Raw genomic sequence first — 12669 nt, forward strand, 5'->3', positions numbered from 1 at the left:
TTTCTAGGAGGGCCTTCTGAGCAGCAGCTGCCAGAATTTCTGCTCCCCAGGAACAAGAGGGCAAGATGATGCCATATTCCACCTCCTCTACCTTCCCATCCTCCTCCCACACACCAGCACAGTCTGACTCCAGAGAAAAGCACTGTGCCTCCAGTGGAGGCTAGAGTCCCCTACACTAAACCCCACCCCCCAATCTAGCAGGAGCATCTTTACAAGGAAAAGCCAACTGTGAAAGAGCCCAGCAGGGCGCTCCCTCAGAATAGCATACAGGCCCCCACATCTACCAAGTCTACTGATTAAAGAAAGATTTAAAATATCAGCGTTGGGCTTAACGTCACAAATCAAAGCACACCTACTTAAGGCCCAAACATTCCCCATACAAGCAATGAGGAAATGTGTAGATTAAGGACAAGTGGGAAAGAGCAGCTGAAACACCATAGCAGAGTGTATACAACATGCACCAGCATTATGTCATGAAATTGTTGTTGTTGTTGTTATTGCTGTTATCCCTTTTTGCTTTTTTCTTTCTCTCTTTTCTGGACACAATGGCTAGAAGGAGAAATTCACAACAGAAGAAATAACTGGAGGTAGTACTCTCTGCCAAGGATATAATTAATATGGATATAAGTAAGATGTTAGAAGTAGAATTCAAAACAATTATAAAGATACTGGTTGCACTTGAAAAAAAAACATAGAAGACTCTAGAGAATCCCTTACTGTAGAAATAAAAGAACTAAAATTTAATCAGGCTGAAATTAAAATCCCATTACTTAGATGTAGTAAATTGGAGGCCCTATCTGCTAAGACAAAGGAGTCAGTGATACAGAAAGCAAAATGATGGAAAATAAGGAAGTTGAGAAAAAGAAAAACAACTACTGGATCATGAGGAGACACTTCAATAAATCACTAATACCATGAAGTGCAATAATATTAGAATAATAGGGATCCCAGAAGATCAGGAAAGGGGGGGTGTAGAAAGTTTATTTGAACAAATTATAGCTGAGAACTTCCCTAATTTCGGAAAAGAAATAGGAGTTCAAGATGCACAGTGAACCCCTCTCAAAATCAATAAAAATAAATCAGCATCCCAACATATTAGTGAAGCTTGCAACTTTCAGAGAAAAACAGAAAATCCTGAGAGCAGTTCAGAACAACAGGTCTTTAACCTATAAGGGTAGAAACATAGGTTGTGGGGGGAGGCAAGATGGTGGCAGAGTAGAGGACCTCCTTTTATCTGGTCCCTCGAACTTAGCTGGGTATCTATCAAACCTTTCTGAACATGGATGAATTCAGCCTTGATGTAGGAAAATATATCTGGAACTCTGAAAGCAGAAAAATGAGGGCTTTTTGTAAGATAGGAGGTGCAGAATCATGAATCTCTGGGGAAATGTCAAAGGATAAACAGAGAGGGGATGGAGCCACAATTAGCTGGCTTTGGAAAGTCATAGAACACTGAACTGCAAAACTGAACCATTAGAAATCTGTTCCAGTGAGAGACATCTCTTTCTTTTTTCCTTTTTTTTTTTTTAAAGATTTTATTTATTTATCAGAGAGAGAGGGGGAGAGAGCAAGCACAGGCAGACAGAATGGCAGGCAGAGGCAGAGGGAGAAGCAGGCTCCCTGCCGAGCAAGGAGCCTGATGTGGGACTCGATCCCAGAATGCTGGGATCATGACCTGAGCCGAAGGCAGCTGCTTAACCAACTGAGCCACCCAGGCGTCCCGAGACATCTCTTTCTGAAAGGGGCACAGACAATGAAAAGGGCAGAATTCTAGGTGGGTCATTATGGACTTAGGATCCCAAGTAACACAGAAAGAATAGGGATGTCTAATCCTATAGAAAGCCTAAGCAGTGGAGCAGGGAAACTTGTTAAAGTCAGCGAGCCCAGAAAGGACTCTCAGCTTTGGTTGTCATAAACCACCAGCTAGGCTGGTAGGGAGACAGTACTTTGCTTGAGAACACTGAAGAGGACTAGAATGTTTGGGCCACTTGACATCCCTTGCGAGAGATGAAACAGCAGTGCACACAACTGTGCAACAGCTCTTGGGGTGGCAGTGACCCCAGAAAAGATGGTGGGATGGCACTCAGTTTGACCAGGGAACAACAAAGTAGGATGCATGCGCAAGTCCACAGTTGCTCATAGTCATAAAGACACAAAGGGAAGTGTCGCTCATAAGCTATGGAGACTCCTCTCCGGAGAATTGCCATGTGGGTGAACTGTGGGAATTGCGGGTTTAGTGCACTCAAAAGTGGAGATGGTTTGACCTGGAGGGTTTACTGAAGAAGAGGGATGGTGATCTTGTGGTTCTGGGTCAGAAATCCTGGCATGGCCATTTTTGCCCTGACCCTCTGAAGACATGTGGAGAGCCACCAGGGCACAAAGGCCATACACAAGCTCACCTTGAGCCCATCTCCATGACAAAGGGTAGTGCAACTTTGGCAGACAAAGAAACCTGAGAAGCAGAACAGCAGGCCCAACAAGACAAGACTGAAAGAACAGGTGAATGACAAGCATATAGATCTCACAGGAATCTAAAACTCCAGGACTCTTAAAATTCTATTGGGCTCCAGGTGTTTCCTCATGACTCATTTTCCTTCAGTGGAAAATTTTACATTTCCTTTTTCTCTCTTAACCTTTCTCTTCTTGCAACGAGATTCTTATTTGACAAATTCATGTTTTTAAGTCACTTTTTAACCTTTCTTTATTTACATCTACATTTTATAGATTTACGTCTCACCATCCTTTTTTCCCCACTGCATTCAATTTTATTATATATATAAAAATTTATTTTTATTTTTATTTATTTATTATTTGTTTAAAAGATTTTATTTATTTATTTGGCACACACAGAGAGAGAGAGAGTACAAGCAGGGGGAGCAGCAGAGGCAGAGGGAGAAGCAGACACCCTGCTGAGCAGGGAGCCATCCCAGGACTCTGAGATCATGACCCGAGACAAAGGCAACTACTTAACTGACTGAGCCACCCAGGTGCCCTTTATATTTAATATATATATGTGTGTGTGTGTGTGTGTGTGTGTGTGTGTGTGTATGTATATATATATATATAATTATATATAATAATTTTAAAGTATATATATTTATATTTATTTATTTTATAATGTCTTCTAAAACCCATACCTAAATTCAATCAGGTACAAGTAGATCACCCTGCTTTGTCCACCTTGTAAGATTTTAATCTCTTTCCCCCCACCAATCTTTTTTACTGTTTTGTTCCATATTGGCTTTGCTTGCTTTTCAGTGATGGCTTCCAACAACTTCAGATGTTTTCCAGGATGCATTTTGCTTGAGTAATGCTTAATAATTTGGACTCTGCCAATTTGCTCACCCATAATTCCTTGGACAGAATAACTAGGAGGAGGAAGTTACAACAAAGAAAGGAACCAGGGGCAATGTTATCTGCCACAGAGCTAATAATATGGATATAAGCAAGATGTCAGGGATAGAATTCAGGATAGCAATTAAAAGTTAATAGCAAGGCTTGAAAAAAGCTACATGACAATACAGAATCTCTAAGGGTGGAAATGATATCTAATTGGGCCAAACTTTAAAATGCTATGTATGAAATGCAGTCTAAATTAGATACTCTAACAGCAAGGATCAGTGAAGCAGAAGAGAATAAGTGACCTAGAGGATGGTCTGATGGAAAGGAAGGAAGCTGAGGAAAAGAGAGAAAGACAACTAATAGCCCATGAAGAAAGGTTTTGAGTATTTAATGATAACATTGAAAAGAACCAATGTCAGGATCATGAGGATCCAAGAGGTGGTGGAAAGAAAAAGAGGGTTAGAAAGTATATTAGAGCAAATCATGGCTGAGAACTTCCCTAATCTGGGGTAGGAAACAAATATTCATGTTCAAGAAGCAGAGAAGACCCCTTACCCAAATCAATAAAAATAGATCAACACCCTCGACATATAATAATGAAGCTTGCAAATATTACAGCCAAGAAATTATCTTGAGAGAAGCTGGGGAGAGGAGGTTCCCTATGTATCAAGTGAGGAACATCAGAATAATATCAGACCTATCTACAGAAACCCAGCAGCCCAGAAAGGGCTGGAGAAATATATTCAGGGTACTAAATGAGAAGAACATGCAGCCAAGAATACGCTATCCAGCAAGGTTGTCATTCAGAATGAAGGAGAGATAAAGAGCTTCCAGGACAGACAAAAACTGAAAGAGTATGTGACCACCAGGCCAACCCTGCCATAAATATTAAGGGGGATACAGTAAGTGAAGAGAGATCCCAAGAGTAACATACACCAAAAAAGAAACAGAGACATATACAGAAACAGGGACTTTACAGGCAATACAATGGCACTAAATTTATATTGTTACTCCAAATGTAAAGGGGCTAAATGTTTCAATCAAAAGACCCAGAGTATCAGATTGGATAAAAAGCAAGAGCCATCCATATGAAGTCTATAAGAGACTCATTTTGAATAAATTGCTGCTATCCTTCTCTTTGACTTTGTATCCATCTGTTCCTACTTTGTTGAGGGCTTTTATCAGAAAAGGATGCTGTATTTGCCAAATTCTTTTTCTGCATCTGTTGATGAGATCATATGGTACTTTTCCTTTCTTTTATTAATATTGTATATCACATTGATTTGAGAATATTAAACCACCTCTGCATCCCAGGAATAAATCCCACTTGATCATGGTGAATAATTCTTCCAATGTACTGCTGACTGACTTACTATTATTTTATTGAGAATTTTTGCACCCATGTTCATCAGGGATATTGGCCTAGTAATTCTGCTTTTTAATGGGGTCTTTGGTTTGGGAATCAAGGTAATGCTGGCTTCATAGAATGGCTTTCGGAAGGTTTTCTTCCATTTCCATTGTTTAGAGCAGTTTGAAATGCTTAAGTCTTTAAATGTCTGGTAGAATTTCGCTGGATTGCCATCTTTTCCAGGACTTTTGTTTGTTGGGAGATTTTTTGATTACTGATTCAATTTGTTTGCTTAGGGGTCTGTTCTATTTCATCGTGTTTCCGTTTTGGTAGATTGTAAGTTTCTAGGAATTTGCCCATTTCTTCCAGATTGCCCAGCTGGTCAGCACATAATGTTTCATAGTATTCTCCTATGATTGTTTGAATTTCGCTGGTGTTGGTTGTGATTCCTCCTGTATACATTCATGACTTCATCTCTGAGTCATCTCTCTTTTCTTTTTGGTGTTTCTGGCTAGGGATTTTCCCACTTTTATTAATTCTTTTGAAGAATCTGCTCTTAGCTTTGTGAATCCATTCTTTGTGTGTATTTTGTTTTTACTTCTGTATGATTGACCTCTGCTCTCATCTTTATTATTTCTTTTCTTCTGCTGGACTTAGGCTTTATTTGCTGTTCTTTTTCCAGATCCTTCAGGTGTAGCACTAAGTTATGTATTTGAGACTTTTCTTGCTTCTTGCTGTAGGCCTGTACTGCAATATACTTCCTTCTTAAGCCTTCTTTCCCTCCATACCAAAGGTTTTGGCGTGTCATGATTTCATTTTCATTTTCTTCCATGTATTTTTAAAAAAATTTCTTTAATCTCCTGGCTAACCCATTCATTCTCTGGTAAGGAGTTCTTTGACTTTCATGAATTTATGGCCTTTCCAAATGTTTTCTTGTGGCTGACTTCCCATTTCATAGTGCTGCGGCCTAAAACTATATGCATGGCATGATCTCCAACTTTTTGTACTTGAGGGCTGATTTGTGACCCAGTATGTGAACTATTTTGGGGAATGTTCCATGTGCACTTGAGAAGAACGTCCATTCTGTGGCTTTAGGATGAAATGTTCTGAAAAAGATCTATTAAGACCTTCTGGTCCAGTATGGCATTCAAAACCATGGGTGTGTTTTGTTTGTTTGTTTTCTTCTTAATTTTCTGTTCAGATGATCCGTCCACTGTGATAAGGGGTTTGTTAAAGTCCCCCATTATTGTATTATCATCAGTGAGTTTCTTCATGCTTGTTATTAATTAATTTACATATCTTTGGGTGCTCCCAAGTTGGGGGCATGAATACCTACAGTTCTTTTTTTTTTTTTTGTCTTTTATGTCATGTTAGTCACCATACAGTATTTCCGTAGGTTTTGATGTAGTGTTCCATGATTCATTATTTGTGTATACCACCCAGTGCTCCATGCAATATGTGCCCTCCTTAATACTAACCAATGGGCTAACCCATCGCCCTGCCTTCCCTTCTAAAACTCTCAGTTTGTTTTCCAGAGTCCATAGTGTCTCATGGTTCATCTCCACCTCTGATTTTCCCTTAAACCCTTCATTTTTCCCTTTTTTCTTCTAATGTCCTCCATCCTATTTCTTCATATGTGAAACCATACGATAATTGTCTTTCCCAGTTTGACTTGTTTCACTTAGTATCATCCCTCACCCCGTTCCATCCATGTCGATGCAAATGGTCAGTACTCATCTTTTCTGATGGCTGAGCACTGTTCCATTGCATATACAGACCACATCTTCTTTATCCATTCATCTGTTGAAAGCTACCTTGGCTCCTTCCACAGTTTGACTATTGTGCACATTGCTGCTATGAAACATTGGTTGCATGCAGCTCTTCCTTTCATGACATCCATATCTTTGGGGTAAATACCCAGTAGAGCAATTGCTGGGTCACAGGGTAGCTCTGTTTTCAACTTTTTCAATGTGGTTTTGATTTGGACTTCCCTGGTGGCTAGTGGTGTTGAACACTTTTTCATGTGTCTGTTAGACATTTGTATGTTCTCTTTGGAGAAGTGTCTGTTTAGTTCTTCTGCCCATGTTTTGACTTGATTATCTTGGTTTTATGGGGTGTTAAGTTTGAGAAGTTCTTTATAAATCTTGGATATCAGCCCTTCGTCTGTTGTGTCATTTGCAAATATCTTCTCCCGTTCCCTGGATTGCCTCTTTGTTTGGTTGACTGTTTCCTTTGCTGTGCAGAAGCTTTTTATGTCAATGAAGTCTGAAAGTTCAGTATCAATTTTGTTTCCCTTGCCTTTGGAGACATGTCTTGAGAGAAGTCACTATGGCCAATGTCGAAGAGGTTACCACTACCCAAGTTGTCCTCTTGGATTTTGATGGGTTCCTGTCTCACACTGAGGTCTTTCATCCATTTAGAGTTTATCTTTGTGTATGGTGTAAGAGAATGGTTGGTTTTCATTCTGTATATTGCTGTCCAACTTTCCCAGCACCATTTATTGAAGAGACTGTCTTTATTCACTGGATATTTTTTCCCCTGTTTTGTCAAAGATTAATTTAGCATAGAGTTGAAAGTCCATATCTGGGCTCTCTATTCTGTTCCATTGTTCTATGTGTCTGTTTTTGCGCCAGTACCATGCTGTCTTGGTGATCACAGCTTTGTAAAAGAAATTGAAATCAGGCAATGTGATACGTCCAGGTTTGTTTTCCTTTTTCAACATTTCCTTGATGATTCAGGGTCTTTTCTGGTTCCAGACAAATTTTGGATGGTTTGTTCGAGCACTTTGAAAAATGCGGTTGAAAAATTTTTATCAGGATGGTGTTGAAAGTATATATCGCTTCAGGTGGCATAGGCATTTTATCAATATTTTTTCTTCTGATCCATGAGTATGGAATGTTTTTCTGTTGTTTTGTGTCTTCCTCAGTTTCTTTCATAAGTGTTCTGTGGTTCTATTTTCATAAGTATAGATCCTTTACCTCTGCGATTAGGTTTATTCCAAGGTATCTTATAGTTTTTGGTGCTGTTGTAAATGGAATGGGTTCTCTAATTTCTCTTTCTACAGTTTTATTGCCATTGTATAAGAAAGCAACTGATTCCTGTTCATTGGTTTACAATTCTTAAATCTTCTCAATGGATAGACCCCTTAATCATGATATAATGCCCTTCTTCACCTCTGGCTACAATTCTTGTTTTAAAATCTAGTTTGTCTGATATAAGTACGGCTACCTTGATTTCTTTTGAAGTCCATTAGCATGATGGATGGTTCTCCATCCTCGCACTTTCCTTCTGCATGTGTCTATAGGGTTAAAATGAGTCTCTTGTAGGCAGCAGATAGATGGATCTCTTCTATTTAATTCATTCTATTACATTATGTATTTTGGCTACTGTATGATCTCACTGATATGTAGAATGTAAGAAAGAAAACAGAAAAATATATGGGGAAGGCAAAAAGAATAAAAGAATTTGAGACACAAGACATGAGATTCTTAGTGATACAGAACAAACTGAGGATTGGTTGAGGAACATGGGTGGGGGGTGGGATGGATTGCTGATGGGTATTAAGGAGGGCTCTTGTTATCATGAGCATTGGACATTTTATGGAAGTGATGAATCAATGAATTCTACTCCAGAAACCAATAATACACTCTATAATAACTACTGAAAATAAAAAAAAGGGGGGGGGATCATTGATACGTGTGTACTTCTGGCCATTTTTGGTTTACTTGCTTTACAGTGTTTTTTTTTTTAAAGATTTTATTTATTTATTTGACAGACAGAGATCACAATTAGGCAGAGAGGCAGGCAGAGAGAGAGAGAGAGAGAGAGAGAGAGAGGAGGAAGCAGGCTCCCTGCTAAGCAGAGAACCCAATGCGGGGCTCAATCCCAGGACCCTGGGATCATGACCTGAGCTGAAGGCAGAGGCTTTAACCCACTGAGCCACCCAGGCACCCCTTTACAGTGTTTTTTAATAGTTCTCTGTTTCTTCTTTGCTCTATTCCTTTTTGATTTGATGGCTTTGTTTGGTGATATTCCTGGATTCCTTTCTCTTTATTTTTTGCACATATATTGCAGGTTTTTATTGGTAGTTATCATTAAAGCGATGCATATAGCCAGCTGTATTAATCTGATGGTAACTTAGGTTTGAACCCATTCTAAAAACATTCTAAAACGTTTATGCCCCTACAGACATTTTATATATATGTCATACTTTACCTCTATTTATTTTGTGAATCCCTTGACTAATTTTTATAGATATCATCGATGTTACTGCTTTTGTGCTTTAATGTCCCTAGTGGTTTTGTGATTAACCTGCTACTTATTATTATGTTTGTATGAATCTGGACTTTTTTTTTAACTGTCTTCATTTTATTTCTCTTGATTATCACCTTTCTTTCCACTCAAAGATTTCTCTTTTATGTATCTTGGAGTCTGGTTTAGTGGTAATTGACTGCTTTAACTTTTTGTTTGTCTGGGAAACTCTTTTCTCTCCTATTCTGAATGACAGCCTTGTGGCTTAGCATATTCATTGTTGTAAGTCTGTTTTTAAAAAACTATTCATTTATTTATTTAAGAGAAAGAGAGAGCACATGAGGAGGAAAAGGGAGAGGGAGAGGGAGAGAAACAGGTTCCCTGTGATGCCATAACACCCATGAACTTAGCCTGAGATATAAGATTATACATGTCTGGATCTCTACAGGGGCAGAAGATCATTGGTCAGGAGGTACAAAAGATGGAGTTGGGATTACAGGGACAGATATCAGAGGATAAACAAAGAGGGAGGGAGCCACTAGAAGCTAGCCACTGGAAAGTAAAACCCCAGCTCCAAAGCGCCCTGTGTTTAGGGACCAGCCATAGCTTGGAGATCCATAGCTGTGAGACTGGAAGGGACTGTTATCAGAACAAAAGGGCTTTAGGGACAATTGCCAGGACCAGGCAGCTACAGGGGCACACCTGAGCCCACGGTCGCAGGACCAGCCACTGCCACTGTCTGCCTGCATCTGAGAGGACCTGGCACGGACTTGAATGAGCAGTCCCTGGGGCTGGCAGCCTCTGCCACTGCCACTGCCACCACCACCTCCCCCGCTACCATGGCTTAGAGGACTTGGCTTGGAAGGAAGCCCACAGTCGCAGGAATGGCACCTGGCAGGGCCCGGCTCGCCTGGATCAATATTGCTCGAGGTTTTGGTGTCAAGGTGATAGAGAGACAAGCAGGGGCCTCAAGTTGAGCAGTGGGAGGATCGTTGGGGATGCACACCACCTGTGGGAGATGGCGGTATTCAATGGTGATTGCAGAGGAAGAGTTTGTGTGTTCTGGAAGATTCAGAGAGGAACAGACTGTAAATTGTCTCAAAGGCAGAGATCGAGTTGCAGACAATTTACTTTGTTCTGACCCTCCAAAAAGGCACAAAAAGCTGCCAGAGAACAAAAGCCTCCAGGGAACAAAAACCCCAGAAATTGGTTTCTGTGGAGACCAGCCCCTTGATAGGGGGCAGACTAACTGCACCCAAGCAGGATTGAGTGAAAAACAATGCAGCAGGCCCCTCCCCCAGAAGAAAAGCTGAAGGAACAAGAGGACAATAACCACAGGGTTTTCAAAAACCTGTAAATCCCCAACACTAGGGGAAAACAGTATATTAAGCCCCTGGTATTGCCTCACAACCTGTATATTTCTTAGATACAACTTCTTTCTCTCTCTCTCTCTTTTTAATAATTTCTCCTGATTTTTGTTTTTATTTGTATTTATCATTTCAACTATCTGTTGAACACAACATATTCCGTAGTAACTTTTTAACGTGAATTTTTCATACATACTCTTTTTAAAAAAGATTTTATTTATTTATTTGACAGAGAGAGAGATCACAAGTAGGCAGAGAGGCAGGCAGAGACAGAGAGAGGGATGGGGGAGCAGGCTCCCTGCTGAGTAGAGAGACCAATGTGGGGCATGATCCCAGGAGCCCAAGACCGTGATCTGAGCTGAAGGTAGAGTCTTAACCCACTGAACCACCCAGGCGCTCCCATGCATACACTTTGTTGTGTGTGTGCGTGTGTATATATATATATATATACATATATATATATATATATATATAGACAGAGAGAGGCTTCAGTGTAGTCCTTTTTTCCCCTATTCAATAATACTTTTGTATATATACCAGTTTTAATTTCCTTGTATCTCTGGAAAGTAGAGTTCTCTAATAATGATAAAAAATACAACCAGGAGGAACTGAAATACCCTTCTTCATCCATATCAAGGGATTATAACCACCTTCCCATCACACCCCCTCTTTTTATTTTGGGTCCCTTTTGTTTTTCTTTGTCAGTCATTTTGTTTGTTTGATTTTGTTTTTGTACTTTATAAATCTTATTCTTGGGGCTAATTTTGCTGGTGTCTTAATTAATTTTATTTATTTATTTATTTATTTTTGGTAGTGATTTCTGATTGCTCTGACCCTTCTCAGGGTTCACCTTCCCTTTATAGTGGTGGGTACTTTTGACTCTTCATCCCCTCAACCATGACTCAACAGAATGACTATGAGGAGGAACTCCCAACCACTAAAAGACCCAGAGACCATGGCCTCTCCCACAGATCTAGTGGGTATAGATATAAGCAAGATGTCAGAAATAGACTTCAGGGTAACAGTTATGAAGGCAATAGTCCAGCTGGAGAAAACTATTAATGGCAACATAGATTCATTATGCACAGAAGTGAGAGCAGATCTGGCAGAACTCAAAAATGCTATCAGTGAGATACAATCTAATCTAAGTACTCTAACAGAGTAAGTGAGGCAGAAGAAAGAATTAGTCATCTTGAGAAAAACTGATAGAAAAGAAGGAATGGGAGGAGGTCTGGAAGAAACAGCTTGAAATCCATGAAAATGCAATTGGAAAAATAAATGACACCATGATAATTTGTAAAGTCAGAATTATTGGGATCCCTGAAGGGGTGGGGAGAGAGAGACGACTAAAGATATATTCGGCCAAATCATAGCCAAGAATTTCCCTAATCTGGGAATGAAACAAGCAATCATGTCATAGAGCCAGAGACCACACCATCCCCCAGGTCAATGAAAGCAGACAAATGCCCAGGGATTTAATGCAAATCTTAAAACCAAGGAAACCACGTTAAGGGCTGTTAGGCGGAAGAGATTCCTTATGTACAGAGGGAAGAACATCAGAATAATATCTGACCTGTCCACAGAAACCTGGCAAGCCAGAAAGGGCTGGCAATACATAGTCAGGGCCCTAAATGAGAAAGCTATGCAGAGACTGCAGGAATATGTAACCACTCAGCCAGCCTGCAAGAAATTTTAAGTGGAGGTTCTATAAAAAGAGAAAGCCCCCGAGAGTGATAAATACCAGATATGCAGAGGCAATCTATAGAAACAAGGACTTGACTGGCATCACGATGACAATAAAAACCTATCTTTCAATAATGACTCTCAGTGTGAACGACCTAAATGCTCCCATAAAATGTCACAGGGTTGCAGATGTGATAAAAAGGCAAGACCCATCCATATGCTATCTACAAGAGACTCATTTTGAGCCTAAAGATATATCCAGACTGAAAGGGAAGGGATGGAGAACCATCTTGCATCCACTGGACCTCAAGAGAAAGCTGGGGTAGTGATTCTCATATCAGACAAATGAGATTTTAAGCTAATGACTGCAGTCAGAGATACAGAAGGACAGTACATCATTTTTTAAAGGGTCTATCCAATGAGATCTAACAACTAATAAATATTTATGCCCCCAACATGGGAGGAGCCAACTACATAAACCAACTGTTAATCAAATTAAAGAGACATATTGATAAGAATACATCAATAGTAGGGGATATTAATATGCCACTCTCAGCAGTAGACAGATCATCTAAGCAGAAATCAACAAAGAAACCAGAGCTTTGAATGACACCCTTGACCAGATGGACCTCATAGATAGATACAGAACACTCCACCCTAAAACAAAAGCATAGTCAT

Source organism: Mustela putorius, unplaced genomic scaffold, assembly GCF_011764305.1.
Source record: "Mustela putorius furo isolate JIRA1106 unplaced genomic scaffold, ASM1176430v1.1 tig00003988_pilon_pilon_pilon, whole genome shotgun sequence".
Classification (NCBI taxonomy): Eukaryota; Metazoa; Chordata; class Mammalia; order Carnivora; family Mustelidae; genus Mustela; species Mustela putorius.